Raw genomic sequence first — 10,765 nt, 5'->3', positions numbered from 1 at the left:
AAAATCTATTTTTTTGGGATGTTGGACTTTCATAGTTAAAATCATTTTTTTATTTTTTATTTTTTTGAAATAACATTTACAATCTGTACATACAAAATATACAATAAGAAAATATGCTAACAATGTAATAAATGACTAGTAGACTATGAGTAGGGAAGCTATCCAGTGATAGGGCCCTTATAATAGGTTTCGGCTAGAAAAAATCATCTCAATGATATTGTATGATACAATGTAATAATAATAATGTTAATTAATAATTATTGAATTAAAGTAATTACACAACATTATAATAATATAATACACTACATAACTTTATTAATAATATTGTTATGGTTTTTTTTTAATAAGCACGATTCCTAAGAAGGATGTTCATTTTAGGACCCAGGCTTCTATAAAACAGAATCTAACGACAATAACAACATTGGATTAATACAATTCATATATTTTATTCAATGTAATTCAATTTTATGAAAGGATTTCGGTTTCTTAAAATCTTCGTTGAGATTTTAATTTCAAAACCAGTTTTATAAAAATTTCACTCAGCTCTGCCGGGTACCCTTCAAAAACATAGAAACACTTGATAGTAGAACTGGGAAAAATGTAATTAAATAACGAAAATAAACTAAAACCAATTGAATACATACAAATAATATTATATTCGACTATTTCTTTGTTCTGTAATTATTCGACAAAACAACCAATAAATGTATTTGAATGTAATTCAATAAATAATTTTATTCGAAAAAAATTATTCGGTCAATAACGAATAGATGTATTTAAGTAATTTAAAATCATGATATAGGTTATAACTATATTCTCAAAGAGAATATGAACAATACATATATTAATTACATTTTTAGCTTTGTTGCGTAGCTGTGAAGCTATTTTTTTATTCAAATGAGTGATTATTTGATTAATCAATTTTGTTTTTAGTCGAATAATGCTCCGGGAAACAAGAAGTAACATACTGTATTTCTTTAAAGGAATCGTGGGTAGGAAATCTACAGGACGATCGTAAATAACATTTACATTTCAAATACTCTTTTACCAATATGGTGTAAAAAAATGATAGTTAACCAGTTCTTAACACATAAATTATAACGAGTAACACTTAGTTATCTGCATACATATTTAAATATGTTAATATAACTGTAGGTAATAGGCATTTTTATAAACGTGAGACGCACGCCAGGGTGGATCTAATATACTGCAACTCGATCAACTAGTTCAGAAAATAAAATGTCAAACCAGATGTGATATCTGGATTTATATGACTTTCTTTTGGTCGTAAATTCCGGTAGCACTGGAAGTAGTTAATAGGATATCATAAATATATAGTATAATATATTAGTACGTGCGAATCGTCAACAAATCTATTTCACTCGGTAGGTTTAAATTTTACTTGAGGATATTATTCAGACACAGAAGTAGGCCAAACCGTAATGAATTTTACTGTAGGTTAATCGCCTAACGTTCAAAACAGGTGTACGTTTACCGGATGGATCCGTTTTTTTTATTCTTATCTTTTAGATTTAGTTTTTTCAGTTTTCAAATTTGAACTACAATATTTTTTTTTAAATACGAGCGTTTTGTCTCCCAAATTATAATATTTAAAAAAAAAAATATGAACTGTTGTTATTTTATTTTTTATCCTCCTTACCTTAAACTAGATCCGACACCGGTTTTGGCAACGGGTGACACTGGTCGTCCACCTCCGATCTAAGTCTTTGTTCGTTCTGTTTATTTTCTTTTGTGACGTTACGTTGCATGCATTTAAATATATTAAATTATACAGTAAGCCGAACAACATGATATAAAAACGCAGACATTTAAGTGCAAATCAAACGGCTTAGATGACGTTTTAGGTAAAAGCAGTGCTCTGACCAATAAAAATAAATCGTGGCCTCTCGTGAAGTACTGATTGAAATCGTTTTTGAAAGTACCGCGTTTTTGTTGTGAGTTTTATTTTTTATTTTTAGTTTAATGTAAATTATTTTGTTTGCTTTTTTTAGAACAATAACTGACCGTTCGAGTTGTCCGCCGTAAACCGTACAATATGGTCGTTGGTCTTGTGTGCGTTTGCCACTGCATTTTAATAATATTAACATTTACAAGCATTTCAACCGTAGACCGGCAAAGTTCATAGCACACACTAGTGTGCTAGTACACGATATTATATACCGTGCGATATGGCACCTCGATTATTGTTAAAGAGCAGCTTAAAAAAACAACTGGACACGAGACCTAATGATCAAAATCAGTTTGTTTATTATTAACTTGCCGAGCCTTTCAAAAATAACAACGAATGAATCGAACTTGAATAGTATTTAATTTGTATTTATCAAATAATTGTTTTTTAATTCAAGTATCTCATATATCAGTCAAAAATCGCTTTCGCTATAGAAACTTCTAAGCATTAAATCACAGCCATTTAATGGGTTACTACAAGTAAAATCGCCCGAAGACGATTTAATAGCTGAGTAAATTCAAATATCTTAGTCGAGGAAAAGGAAACAATTAATTATAAATAATATCTTTATACAGTACATAAATGTCATGTTGTTTCATCCTATTGTCTAACAAATTAACAGAATATTTTTTCTCGAATCGACGAAACACGTTTTGGCAATTAGAAATCTGGTTGCAAACAAATTTCGCCTATTACAATTACATTTGGACAAAAAACCCAGTGGTTTTATACTCACGGTTAAGTTATTTTGAGTTTCTCTAAAAATAAAAGAGTACATAAATTAATGCAGTGAAAAGATCCCATTGATGTATAAAACAACTAATTACGTTCATTTATAGTTTAAACATAATTTCTATTGTTTCTATAATATAATTATTATGCTAAAAACCGATAAATATTGGACAAAGCAAATTATTGTTTGTCGAAAATTAATAATTATATTATACAATATTTAATTAATGTTATAATTTTTATAAATGTCACTCAAAAGTCGAAACTTTTTCTCTTTGCTATTGTGATTAAATGTCGGATTAACAGATGGAAACTCTACAGATATCGTAATAGTTTAATACTGACTGTCACCAATATAAGTAAAATATTTGCAAACAGTTTTATTGAATATAATTTTGGAAGTACAGTTTAAACCAACAACTGTTAAATAGCGTTTATGTCATCCTATGTGCTGTATCAATAAAGGCTAAAGCATGTAAGAACCATAATCGTCGGTATTTACATTAAACTGCCAGAATGTCAATTTGTGTGAATTTTACAACGAAACAAAATTTAATTTTTGTAGGGAAAAACAATTTTAGGAATTTTTTAAGTTCTGAAAATCCGGCTTTGGCTCAGTCGTGAAGATTTTGACGCACGCATTTGACAGTCTGAATACACCATTAAAATATGTATTTATCGTCATCAGCTGACTTTCTACAATCACTTCCAACGTTACCATCAATATTATATTATTTCGAATAGTGACCGTTTTATATTATTTATTTTTTTAATTATGAATCGGTCCAGTGAAAAGGTAGAAATCTTTCCTGTAACTCGCAACAAACCGCTGTCGTGATAGCTTTTTGACTGAATGCGCGAGGAATGTTTTTTTAATATTATTATTGTTGTTGTTGTGCTATTGAACTGGCCCTTAACCACGGAGAATAAAATCATAATAATCGTATGTTTTTTTTTTGTTATACACAAAACGGCTTAAGAAAGTCACGGTTGAGCTTGGCCCGGAGCCGACGTTGTGCAGCAGAGTTAAAATGACTACACACCTAAATAACGCCACAGTGACTATTTTTTATTATCTTTGGACTCAACCAAGAGCTGATGTCTTAAATTGGACATCGCAAGAGCACGACCATATCTCATATTTTCAAAACGTGCACCAAACGATAATTGTTGGCCTAAAATCCTAGTAATCCTGTAATCCCTAAAATTTTAGATCCTTAGCTCGACTCTATGTACTTTCTCGTGATTTTTTTTTCGTTTAATTAATACGGAAAGTTTAAAATTTGTATTAAACAAATTCTAACTTAAAAACCAATTAAAATTGTATTGATATTTGTGATACAATTTTTTTTTAGTCAGTTTCGGTCTATTGAAACTAATTAAACTGGTGACTTGCTAAAAAAATAATTTGATCACGTAGTATAAATAAAAAACACTTCATATTTTAGCTTTAAGAATCATTTCTCAAATCGAAAAAGTTTTGATCGGTTTACAAGTAAACATTTTTTTAATGAAAACCAAAACTTCCCACAATAATCAAATGAAAAAAAGAAAATAATAAGGAAGTACCTACTTAGAGTTTAGCTAAAGATCTGAAATTTTAGGGATTCCTTATTTAAATAGGCTACCATCAATCAAACGAATAAGCCGTCAACCGTAGGAAAAACAATTTTTCTTTATAATTAATTAAAAAATGTGTATACATTAATATAACAAACGAATAACCTTAGCCTATGTTAGTCAGGTTAAATATAATTCAGAACATAAATATTCATACATCAAGCAAATTAAATGAAATTTAACCTGTAAGTCACACAGTAAATCTTAGCGGTCTGGTAGCGACAAGACAACAACAACGGCACGCTAACTGATACCGCCAAAATTCACACATGCTAACAGATGTAAGACTTAATTAGGTTAACCACAAACAGCACTTGACGATGTGTTGTTGTTGTTACGGACGATTACTACAAGAACGGCCACCGTCGTCGAACTCAGCGAATTGGGGTAAAATATAGTAGTTGGCGCGGCGGCCGGAAAGCAAGTATCCCGAGGTGTGAGCTCTGCGTTAACATTCCGGTGTTTTCGTATACGATTATCCAGCTAACCGAGACCTTCTCCAAGAGCTTCCCAAATATATTTATCATACAAAGTGGCTGGTATATTGACGGAATCTTTAGCGGCTTATCATTCTTCCTTGGCGGCACTAACGTGGCCGCTAACCTTCCACAAAGTCGAGAAAGCACGCTAGTTCAAACATTTGTTTAGTACTCCGAGAATGGCGCTAGGCAATTGCTTGGTGCTCGCCTTTTTTGTTTGTCAACATGTCCAATTCTATCTTATGGGCCACTAGTGTTAACCCCTACACACTAACCACCCATTCTGACATCTCCTTTAGTGCTATACCGGTAACTGTCACGTCGATCTGATGGTGCAAACGCTGTTCTACTGATTAATGCAAAACGCCTTAAACATAGGCAATTTTTTGCTTGAATATTAAGTTGAATCTAAAATCATAGATTTTACACAGCAGTGTAGATTCTTTATTGATTTTTTTTTTTTTATTATTTGACAGATAATATTCTGGTACAACAAAAATCCTTCGCTTTACAAATAAAACTTCAAAAGTTTCTTAACTTTTTCGAAAAAAAGAAACCATGATAGTACTGTTTAAGGAGTAAAATATAGGCAATTTATGATTGTTCAACAAATGAAAGAATAATTTAGTTATGTCTATTTGTACAAACATACATAGATTTTAATTTTTAAACGTTTATTACTACTAGTATTTTTTCCTATAAACTGTAGTGATTTCTCAATATCATTAAAAATATGGTTTTACAGATAGCTTGGAAAAAACATTTATTTATAGAGACTTCAGCGCCCCCTATATGAATTACATGTACCCAAACATACTATGTAAAAATAGTATTTTTTTATTTAACACTGCGTGGATTTCTTTTTATAGGTATTACGATTTAGACTTGAGTTAAAAACAAAGTGTACAACTTCAAAATCGTTAGTTAAATAGTTTTAATTTTTCAAAAAGTAATCAAATGTTTAATAAAAATTAAAACGAACAAAGTATTTCTTTATCTCAAAAAGTCGAGTTTATGTGTTTTTGAAAGCAATTTGTTCAATTTTACGAGCTAGAATTAATGTAATTTTCTAGACCAAAATAGTTGATTGGTTTAAAAGAGTTTAAAAAAATTGTTTAGGCGTGGTACGTCCTTGAACATTTTTCTATTTGCGCTTTTGATAATATTACAATTAAACTGAAGATCATAATATTCTGCAGACTATTATTTAAGATTAACTATTAATTATTAAATAAATAGACATTATAAATATAAATGAACTAAATAATGTATGATGTTTATAACTCCAAAAGTAATTTTTTCTTTCCAAAATATCGACCAATTTGTATTTATTTTAACTCTTTACAGATATTTTCTTGAATTCTAACCACATTCGCTGTCCTTTATGTAATATATGTAAATGTCATGGGGATCGTATTCGCCGAGTTATACTTTTTTTTTAAATATGTTTTTGATAAGCACGTGACAGAAATGAAATGATGTTTTATTGGGTGAACGTTATTTCAATAAATATTGTGCCAAATTTTAAATATTTGAAATGACCTAAGCTATCTCCAAAACATTTTAAATGCTAAAAAAGCTAAAGTCACAACCATGTAATATGTATCGCATCGAAAGTTCTTATTTCAAGATTGTTATAAATATGTAGTTAATTAATTAGCTACAATTTAGTTATAAGTACTATTACTACAATCTCTAACTACTATAACGTATTTCGGCACAATGTCTGACCACTGGTATTTAATCTTTATACTTGTAATAATTTATTAATTAGAACAAACAATAGTAAAGAAAGGTGAGTTTATGAATGTTTGTACAAAAATGATTTAAATCTATACAATTAAAAAAAAAGTAATATTGGTTATCTATCATTTTATTGTGTTACCTAACACTCTGCCGTATTATTATTTGTAAGTAAATCATTTTTAGGTCCGTAGAACTTAGTAGCTTAAACAGCGCAAAATAATGTTTATTCGTAAACTTCTAAAAACTTAATCCTAAGTTATTTATGGCTTTTGTCTTTTATATACTTGACTATTTATGAACGATGGAACGAGGCAATAAAACTCTAACTAACATAATGTTGTTAATTAAAAGCTACTTTGTTACTACATAGCATAAATATTTGCATATTATTATATGAAAAAAAACTCAATTTATTTACATTTTATGAGAGGATGTCAACAAAAATTGAATATAAAAAATGCTTTTTCATTTGAATTTGATTTAATTTGTTATTGTGTTAATTTTTTTAGTAACTACTCATTTTGTTGACTTCAATTTGGAAAATAATCCACAATACATTTTGTACAAAATGTAATTTTTTCCGTAAATAAAAAAATGTTTTATAACGGTTTTAATGTATACTATTAAATTAAATATTGACAATTATTTTTAATATTTTTGCTCGTCATTAAGTACAACACAAATATCATATTATGTAGGGGACAGGGGTAAATATGATACCGTTGGTTTTGTATTAAACCTATAAAATAAAATACGCATGATAGGCAATGATATATCTCTCATATCCCCTACACAAACGCATTACGAATACTAAACAATTTTTATTTAACGTCAATAAATGTATTATGTGTATTACGTTTATACTATAAAATTATTATTTACACAAGCACTACATTTTTTGTTGTACGTTTAACGGTGCAGTTCATAATACGCCATATAATTTAGATCGTTATTACATTGTTTATGACTCTATGAAATTTTTTCATTTATTAAAGTTGCCTACCTTATTGACTTAAATGTTGACTTTGATAGCTTTTATTTAAACAAAAATATATAGCCCAGCAATTAGAATGATAGCATTTGACAACGAAATTGTTATAAAATAAAATTAGGTACTACAATGAAAAGAGAATACAATATTTACATAAAAGCTAAATTGTATGACCTGCGCTCAGAAGAAAGGATAATTAAGAGTGGATAAATGAATGGATTGAGAGCCAAGAACGGGAGCTAAAGAGGTAGTGAGGGGCTAGAAAATTAAATAAAGTGGATCTATTGATAGACAAAGCTGGTCAGTTTAGGGGGTAGTGGGAGAAGTCACCAACCATTTCCTCATCATGAAAATAGCAGAAAAGAGATGAGTTAAGAGATAAAATATAAACGTAAGCTGAAAGAAGATCATGACCGAACCTAAGATGACAGAACATGTTAATTGTTTTCCTATATGTATATTTAAGTTGTGAAACCAGGGGAATTATTGACTTTATTGTTTATAATATAATAAATACCCGCTATCATTTGTTAAGATAATTACAATACTATTATTATTATTATTATTATTAGTAGTAGTAGTAGTAGTAGTAGTAGTAGGTATTACTTTATAATGTTTATATTGCTTACAATTTACAATTATTTATCCATTAAACCATCAATTGTTTGCTCGTTGTACAACAATTTCTTATAACTTAAATTAGAATTTTACAAAGTTGTTTAAAAAAATTGTATAAACTTTTTTTGAGTACCTATTCAAAACTTATTAAAAATAAAACTAGAAATTTTTATATTTTGCTTAAAATGTTTAAAATTTTTTTTTTTATTTAGCGAGAAAAATCCTAAAATAAAAGCAATCGATTTTGGGTATTGTGGCAAAATCTTTTGAAGTAACTTTACCCACATTACTTGTTTTTGTGTTTATTATATTATATATAGAGCTACTTCATTGGAAGTAGAACCCTACACATGTATATTTAGTTAGTATGTGTACTCCCTTTGATATATGTTTTAAATAATATTGTTTATGTAAATAAAAGTGCCTTTGGGCTATAATAACAAATTGTATTATTATGCATTTAACTAACTTTTGGAATATTATCGAAGAGGGGTATTATACTAACACTATTTACACATCTTGTGGTTATTACCCACTCGAATAAATTGACTGGTCTACCAACGTTTCGGAATACTTACACATTCCATCTTCAGGGCTGTGGTCGATGTTGCTCGTACCGTAGTTTCCATTAGACTATTAGGAATTTATAAATATGTATAATATATATATTTTACAAATCTGCAAATATTTATATTTAATTAAAATAATGTATGGTGTTTTCCCAGATGATTGTTAGCTATTTAAATATGATATGACATAGGGATAACTCAAGGTTAATAGATATAGACTATCATCTACAATAGACTATAATCTATTAACCTTGGGGGTAACTATCATGATGGTGATATCACACGAAATGACAGAGCGGCGTGCAAACATGAAAGAGAAGTTTTCCTAGTCAATCAAATGGCGCGTCATAACACAACTCTGAAACCGCTTTTTCGCGTTTTCAGTTTTTAAACATTATTACGTATTACTCAAATTATATTTCATAAGTTATAACAGAATAACAAGTTAACATGACTCATTTAATGCATTCTACTGCAATTTTTATATTAACAAAAAATAATTTGAATTGTTAACTTATCTGTTTTGCCGTATTGCTGAATGTACTGGTATTAGTACTTTTGAATAGGAGTAGTATAATACATTTTGTCTGTGTACGCGTTGTAATGAAAACCAAATTAGACCAAGTGATCGCTTATGTACCTTATGTAAGAAGTCAATCTGTTTACATGAAAAACGTAGAGATTTTTCATGATTGCACAGTTTGAGTTCAAAATGTTCCTTGAAGAGTTAACAAGAATTATGATTTGTCTTGTGTCATCTGGTTTTCCATCACTGAAATTCCTACGAGGGTCTACATATGTCTGGAGTAAACTTCAAATTGGAAGTAAACTTATCGATTGGACTGATACTTTCACTACGAGTTATATAACCCCCATGTTTCGCATTTGAGCCCATCGAACCGCTTCTGTTGCCAATGGAAGCGCATCATTACTCTTCGTCTCGCGTCTATGCATATAACAACTAACACAATTAAAATCCATTAATGGTAAAACGTTTTTTCATACTAAACCGTGTAGACATCATAAATGTTACTTGACAAAACCAATATGACCTGCCAAGTCGATAAAAAAAAACAAAATGTCTAAATTAATTAGACTTGTGCCGCGTATTGTGTATGTAACCGTGTTTCGCGCAATAACGAATAGACACGCGCCCATTGTTTGCCTAAGACAGTTGTTTCAATTAAAAGCTATTTAAACGTGAAATGTCATACTGCCACGAATCTAATTTACTCATGTGACACGTCTCACGCTTTTTTTTTTTTTTGAACGTAGTGTACGATTTTTTTTTTAAATCTATAAAAGGGTACATCAATTTTCATATTTTTCAACCAATACAAACATGGTCGATATAGCAATTATTCTCTCTCTTCACAAGTAATCAACATTTCTTTATTTACTCCACATACGTATATCATTGTCTTTATATATAACATCTGACCACTTCTTCTTGCGTGTAATTCTACCTCTAAGTCTTCTCTTCACATTTCCCTCGTCTAACATTTAAATATAAAAATTAAACCGAAAGGTTAATTGTAGAACGTTACAACGGATATAGGTACGACAAAAATGTTCTAGTCTCAATATGTCTTTATTCGTTCTAATTTTATATCCGAAAATTGCTTTTAAAAAGCAAAAATGTTCGGTTTTTTGCTTTAGTAATTAAGTAGTCCAGGTTGCCGGGTTGTCGAGCATTGCGCGGTTTTATCCTGCCCATGAGCTGAGAACTTCTATTGCCCGACCTAAAGTGAACTTCGAATGCCAAAACTCGAGACGTTTCAATTTTGATGGGTTGTATTCAGAGGTAGGAAATAATTAAATTTAAAGGGAAAAACAAGTGTTAAACAAAAAATAATAGTTAAATAAATAAATGTAAATACAACGTTAGAAGTGCAGACTATCGCGTCGGCTGTCGGTGCCTCACAAAGCGATTAATGGAGCGTCCTCGAATTATCACTATGCGCTGCATATACTTAAGGTCGTCGGTTTTGACGATTCGTTTGCTTGCTTTTTTTTTTTTTGTTTTTGTCGCGTCCACGCG

The sequence above is a fragment of the Adelges cooleyi genome, unplaced genomic scaffold (genome assembly GCF_023614345.1).
Source record: "Adelges cooleyi isolate 19-005CV unplaced genomic scaffold, UGA_ACOO_1.1 ACOO_flye_CR_arks_rails_tigmint_CR_PRNA_1, whole genome shotgun sequence".
NCBI lineage: Eukaryota > Metazoa > Arthropoda > Insecta > Hemiptera > Adelgidae > Adelges > Adelges cooleyi.
The sequence above is the reverse complement of the archived record's forward strand: the minus strand, read 5'-3'. Positions refer to the sequence as shown.